This window comes from Emys orbicularis, chromosome 3 (genome assembly GCF_028017835.1).
Source record: "Emys orbicularis isolate rEmyOrb1 chromosome 3, rEmyOrb1.hap1, whole genome shotgun sequence".
Taxonomy (NCBI): Eukaryota; Metazoa; Chordata; order Testudines; family Emydidae; genus Emys; species Emys orbicularis.
In genome coordinates, this window is record NC_088685.1 from 155,094,047 (window position 1) to 155,100,046 (window position 6,000).

At 42.6% G+C, this 6,000-nt stretch overlaps 1 protein-coding gene across 2 annotated transcripts in view; it reads right to left on the reverse strand.

The window, feature by feature from the left end:
* The window catches only part of MOCS1 (molybdenum cofactor synthesis 1), a 48,794-nt gene extending 45,713 nt beyond the window's left edge, over positions 1-3,081 (reverse strand). For both annotated transcript variants that reach the window (XM_065401901.1, XM_065401904.1), the window contains exon 1: positions 3,052-3,081. The gene's annotated coding sequence lies outside the window, so the exon portion shown is untranslated. The remainder of the gene's footprint in view (positions 1-3,051) is intronic.
* Positions 3,082-6,000: the final 2,919 nt, after the last annotated feature.

Sequence of the window (6,000 nt, forward strand, 5' to 3'; positions counted from 1 at the left end):
GCTGCATGCAGGGGCAGCGCTTGGTCCAAGAAAAAAAAAAAAAAAGCCCAGAGAAAAATGGCCCCCAAATTAAGTGTAAAACCCCACGGGCTGCAAGTAAGTAAAAAATGCCACCAAGTCTTTAAAAGATAAGCCCAAATATCACTTAATTTGAGCTACTTAGGCAACCCCATGGTTGGGCCTGTCTAAGATACAGCAGGCCACACTGCTGCATGCTACGGCCTCACCCAACACATCCCTCCCACTTCCAGCCTTTTCCCCAACACCCAGATCTGCAACATGTATTGTGTGTAACATCTCATTTCGGTGCCACAAGTGGGTAGTATTCAGAGGATAACACCTCCTTCCTCATTTAGGTGCTGGCAGAAAGGAGCCCCATATTCAAACCCTACCGAGGGGCATGCCAAGTGGCAAACGTTATCATATTTAGAATATCTGCATAATTTACAGCAAGCAGCATCTGATTCTGGTGACCCATCTGAGTGCTTATTTTGTGGAAGGAACTTGGAAAGAGTATCCTTCCTGCCATTTGACCCCCCAGAAAGGAGAGAGAAGAAAGGGGGATACAGAACTCCATTTTACATGGCATAACTGACATTGATTGGCTGCTTAAGTCGCAGGGGGATTCAGATGACATTTTAGACCACAATACAACTGCCACCACCATACACATACAAGTCACAGATCTATCCACCAGATATCCCAAGTGCTCTCCTCTTCTCGCAAAAAAAGGTGATTGACAATATTCTGCTTTAAAACCTGCAAAGTAGCATTTAAAAGAGCAAGGTACTCCTGATTGAGCAATTTTAAAAACGCAGTCTCTAGGACAGCAATCTTAGGCTTAAAGCTCTGCTTGTGGTCACATAATTTAAAAAGTCTACTATGTGAACCATCAAAAACCAAACAACCATTTTTCTAAATTATTGAGCCAATTTTACTGACATGTAAGTTGTTTACTGTCAGTTTGATTTCTTGTAAAAAGTATTAAATTCACTGTCAGTTTAAAAATATTACTGACTTCTAGTAACCCAGAAACCAGCACCAGAACCTAGTCCCAGTCTATTTTTTGCTTGTTAAGGGGCTGCCATGTGAGAGAATAATCAATAAGTCATGTAAAAATTGTGATTATTCTGTATGTCAAGTCCTATTTTTGCAGAAGTGTGCCAGACACTTACACTCTGCATGTTTCGGTTGTGCCCTTCCACCCCCAGTTTGGCACTGAGGAGGTAGAATTAATTTTCGAGGCATTGAACAGTTAAATTGGGAGCAGCCTAGTTAGGACAATGTTTTTGCTGAGGAAATTCAGTTTCAAGACAGCTTTGCAAAGTAAACAAACAGCCTTCCTACTAGGAAGTCCACATGACCTCTTGGGTTACATCCAATTGATCATCAGATGACCAATTTCAACAAAGATGGCCACTTCTGGCATTTACAGATAATGTGCTTTTGAACAGTGTACAGTATACCCATAACGGAAAAACATTTCTGCTGAATGACCTGTTCACTACAAAATGGATAAAGGAGCTGGAATTTCACTATTACTAAACAAGAGAATAATATTACTGTAATTAAGAGATAAGTATTATTATTACACTTGAGACAAAAAACAGCCTGTAATGGGGGAGAGGAGGTATTATTGCTTAAAGTTAACACATACAGGTTGAACATTTTAAAATGCACAGAATTCCTTACTAGTAACATGGTAGATTATAAATACTGAAAGAATTTTAAAAAAAAAATCTAATTTACTTTTCACCACATTTGCCATTTAACTGTTTTTTTCTCATCTTGGACAAGTGAAAAACTATTCAGTTTCACGATTGTTTTCAGTCAATTTCAGTTTCAATGCTAGGATATTATAGTTGCAATTACTCCAGAGGAATATTTAAACAGAAATCAGAAAATGTTGAATGAAACCAAATTGAAAGTAGTAGTACATTACTAAACACAACACTTAAGTCTGGAGCGTAAACTATGTGATGTTACTTCCAATTATAAAATATTACTTGTACAGCGGTTTTAAAAAGTCATCCTTTACACAAGGACCTGCCCTTTGAATAAACTCACACTTACAATAATAGGGAACATTATTCTTAGGTATTTCCCCATTTTTTAAAAACATAGATAAGATTAGAGGGATACGGTTTTCACCTTCATTTCCAGCTCTGAACTGTCATATGGCACTGTTGTCCCCTATTAGCCAGCTGCCACATTCCAGTCCAGATGTGGTTACCTTTCACTGGTGAGAGCAAGGATTTCTGTACACAATATTTCTGTAAAGCACTTTAGGATCTCTTAAGGGGAAAAAAAAGTGCTATCTAAAACCAAGATCATCAGTGTTCAAACAGTAGTTGCCCATCTCAGTATTAAGAGGACAGAAAAGGCAAAATAGGAGCACCTTTAACAGATTTATAAAAAAATTTCTTCTAGATAACTTCCCCCTCAAAGTAGCTGACTGTGCGACTCAGCTTTCCAAGAAAGACAGACTTAGCACCCTGCAGCTCACCGTGATAGGCATTTTCACAAGGCTACCTCCTCTATATAGATGTCCAAGGTCTCCTGGCACATTTGGTAAGAGCAAGTGGTTGTGCCAATATCTTGTTTAAAAGCCCTCACCTCCCTGCTGCTCAGCTGTTGACACTCCCCCCCCCCCGCATTCGCCCCAGAGGTGGCCTTGTGTCAGTGTTAATTGCTCCATAAAGTATGATCCCCCATTTCTCCCCTCAGCCACCCCCAAAATTAGGTAACCCATAGCCTCCAAACCACCCTCTTCCTTGGCACCCTCCCCCTAAATAACTACTGCCCCATTATCCCCTATGCATATAATCCCCAGTGGCTGGCACTCATCTGAACCTCAAATCCAGTCACACTCTGGCCCCCTCTGCCTAGCTAACTCCAACCCCACCAGCCCCTCTCCCCCCACTTAACTCCCTCCTCCCCAACTGCCCCCCACAACCTCCCTACTGAGCCAGACACCTGCCCGCCTACATGACGCCCCTCTCCCCACCCCGAGGCTCCCATTAACCCCCCGGGCTGCTGCCCCCCACTCACCTGAGCCGGGGCGGGGGCAGCCACCAGCGCTTGCTGCTGCTGCCGCACAGGAGCCCCGGAGCTGCAGCCCCTGCCCAGCCGGGCACGGAGGGGCCCCCGCAGGAGACACCCGCGAACCCCCTGCGCCGCTGCCATAGGCCCTGGCTGAGCCCGTCCCGCACAGAGCCGGCACCTGCGGAGGCAGCTCAGGCTGCTTCTGCCCGGGACAATAGCAGATGCTGCTGGCCTGAGTCACGTGGGGGGGAAGTGCCCCCCACCAGCCAATCGCAGTGCGGGGACGGCTGAGGACGCCGTGCCGCATGCTGGGAGTTGTAGTTCCTCGCTTGCTTCGGGGACGCAGGTGGTTCCAGGCTGAATCCATAGGGAAGGATCGCTGTGTAGCTGGCAGGCGAGGATTAATCCTAGACGCCCCGCTCAGGCAGCTCACCAGGTCCTTGACCTCCTCACGCCTGCTGCTACAGTTAACAGAGGAGTGGTTTGGGGCACTTTTCGTGTGTGTTTTAATTAAATTACAAACAAACAAACAGTGACATGCAAAGGCAAAAGAGAACTGGGGCTGGGACATTTGGTCCTGCTCATGCGATCACATCCTCCAACGCAGATCTAATGGCAGGAACAAGGCCTTTATTTACTTTTTCATGATGTCAAGAGAATGCCCGAAAGAAGTAGATTTTCAGGTTTTGTCTGCCTTGTGTTTCCTGCTGGAAGACTCTGAACAAACAGAGAACTGACAGGGATTTTGACGTCAGAAATACCATTGCAAAATGGACAACGTGATTTTTATTCAGACTGTTTAAAAGTTTGTTTTTGCTATTCCTGGTTAGCTCAAGCCTATGAGAAACAGCTGCAAGAAAAGATATTTTTGTTAAAGATTCAAAGTCTTCAAAAGGACTGAAAAATCTCCCAGTCCGTTTTTCTGGGTCCTCTAGCAAAAACAGGGAAGACAAAATTTTACATAGTACTTCTAAATTAAAAAAAAAAAACAATAAAAAAAACCTCTCATGTTGGAGACTGACAGGTAATTATGCTTCCATTTCACTTTATAGAACACACAAAAGCACACGTTTGATCCAATTGATGGCAGTATGTTTGTTCAATTGATGATAATATGCTGGTACCTTTCATTCCTACTTTTGTTTTTCTTTAATATAATGTTGCACCACGGACATTTTGTATATATGCAAAAATTGAACAGTAGGTCTCTACCGACTGTAGGCCAAATCCTGTTTTCAGTTATCAGAAGCCTAACCCCCTACCATTTGAGCTAAAAAGGCAACACGATTAGTTATGATTAAGCAGCCAGCTGTTATAGTCACTGTTCAATTAAGCAAACAAATATTTTCAATAATAAAGATAATGTTTAATTAAAACATAAACTGCTTGATGTTGTGTGCAACTGCAAAAAGGTAAATGAGCAAGTTATGGCTTGCCTAGTCACCAGCAGTTTTGTGAATTCTTTCCATGGTGCCTCTATTTTCCTCTCCCTTATGGTGGCTCTTCCCCTACAGTCAACAGTTTGATTTTTATCTTAACTACAAACACCCACGCAGGTGCTAAACTATACTTACATTGATTTTGATGGAACTGTGCATGTTAGAAAAGTTAAGCATATGTATTAATGTTTGCAGGATTAAGGCTTTAGGCCCTGTCTACATGGGAAAGTATTTCCTGTTATACAAGTATAGTCTTACTAACCCCCTATGGGTGTTCTTATTCTGAGATGTGTGTCTTTTTTCAGTCTAGCTTAAGCTCCTTCCCAAGCAACATTCAAACAAAAAGAAAAAAAGCCCTTCTTATACTGGAACAAGAGTGTTTACAGGCGGGTTATACCAGTACAAATATACACTGCTCTACAGCCAAAATGCTTCTGAAATAAATGTAGTCAAACTTTACTAATTCTGGGTCACTGAGAATGAAAATGATGCTGAAAATTGTTGATTGGCTCTAGTTTTCAAGATATGCTATTGGGTCAGTATATACGACCCTTGACTTGGGAATGGCGGAGGATAAGTGAGTTATAAAGGGAAGGGATATCAATTTAAACCAGAAATGACTAAAATACATCTTTGACTGGATCTATGCATAAATCTATGACTGGGTTTGGACAGTACTTGCTTTTTAGGCAAAACAATGAATGATGCAATCTGAAGCTGGTATTGCATCATACATTATATGAATTGCATCATGTTATTCCTAGAAGTCATGGATGATGCAATCATAACGAAGCTTACATCACTCTGCTGAACAAATTGCCCTATATCAGCTCTAGAAATCATACAGTGTCGTGCTCTCTTATTTGTCAGTGTTTGATTTTGCAAAGGGACACATTTCTGTTTAGCCAAAGTGAGCAGAGATGCCTCATACTTGTGTGAACAGTGCAGATAACTTCTGCTATGTTTGTGGTGAAGTGACTTTTGCATCACAAAAGCGCAGTATAACTACTATTGTTAAGAAAGCCTATCACCTTTATTTTGGCTGCAAAATTGGAGATCAGGACAAGAGGTGGGCCCCACACATATGCTGCAACACTTGTGCAACAAATCTTCGCCAGTGGTTGAACAGGAAAAGGAAATCTATGCCTTTTGCAGTGCCAATGATTTGGAGAGAGCCAACAGATCATACCAGCAATTGTTACTTCTGCATGGTGCCTCCAGTTGGGAAAGGTGTGTCAAAGAAGAAAAAGTGGACTGTGCATTATCCAAACATTCCATCAGCTATACGCCCAGTACCCCACGGAGAAGGACTGCCGGTTCCTGATGCACCAGAAACATTCTCACTTGAGTCAGACGAGGAAGAGGAAGAGGATGAAACTTCTGGTCCTGAACCATCAATGTCACAGGACCCATATTTTCTCCCATCCTCCTCCTCTGAACCACATCTCATAACACAAGGTGAACTGAATGACCTTGTCAGGGATTTGGAACTACCCAGGAGTAAGGCAGAGCTGTT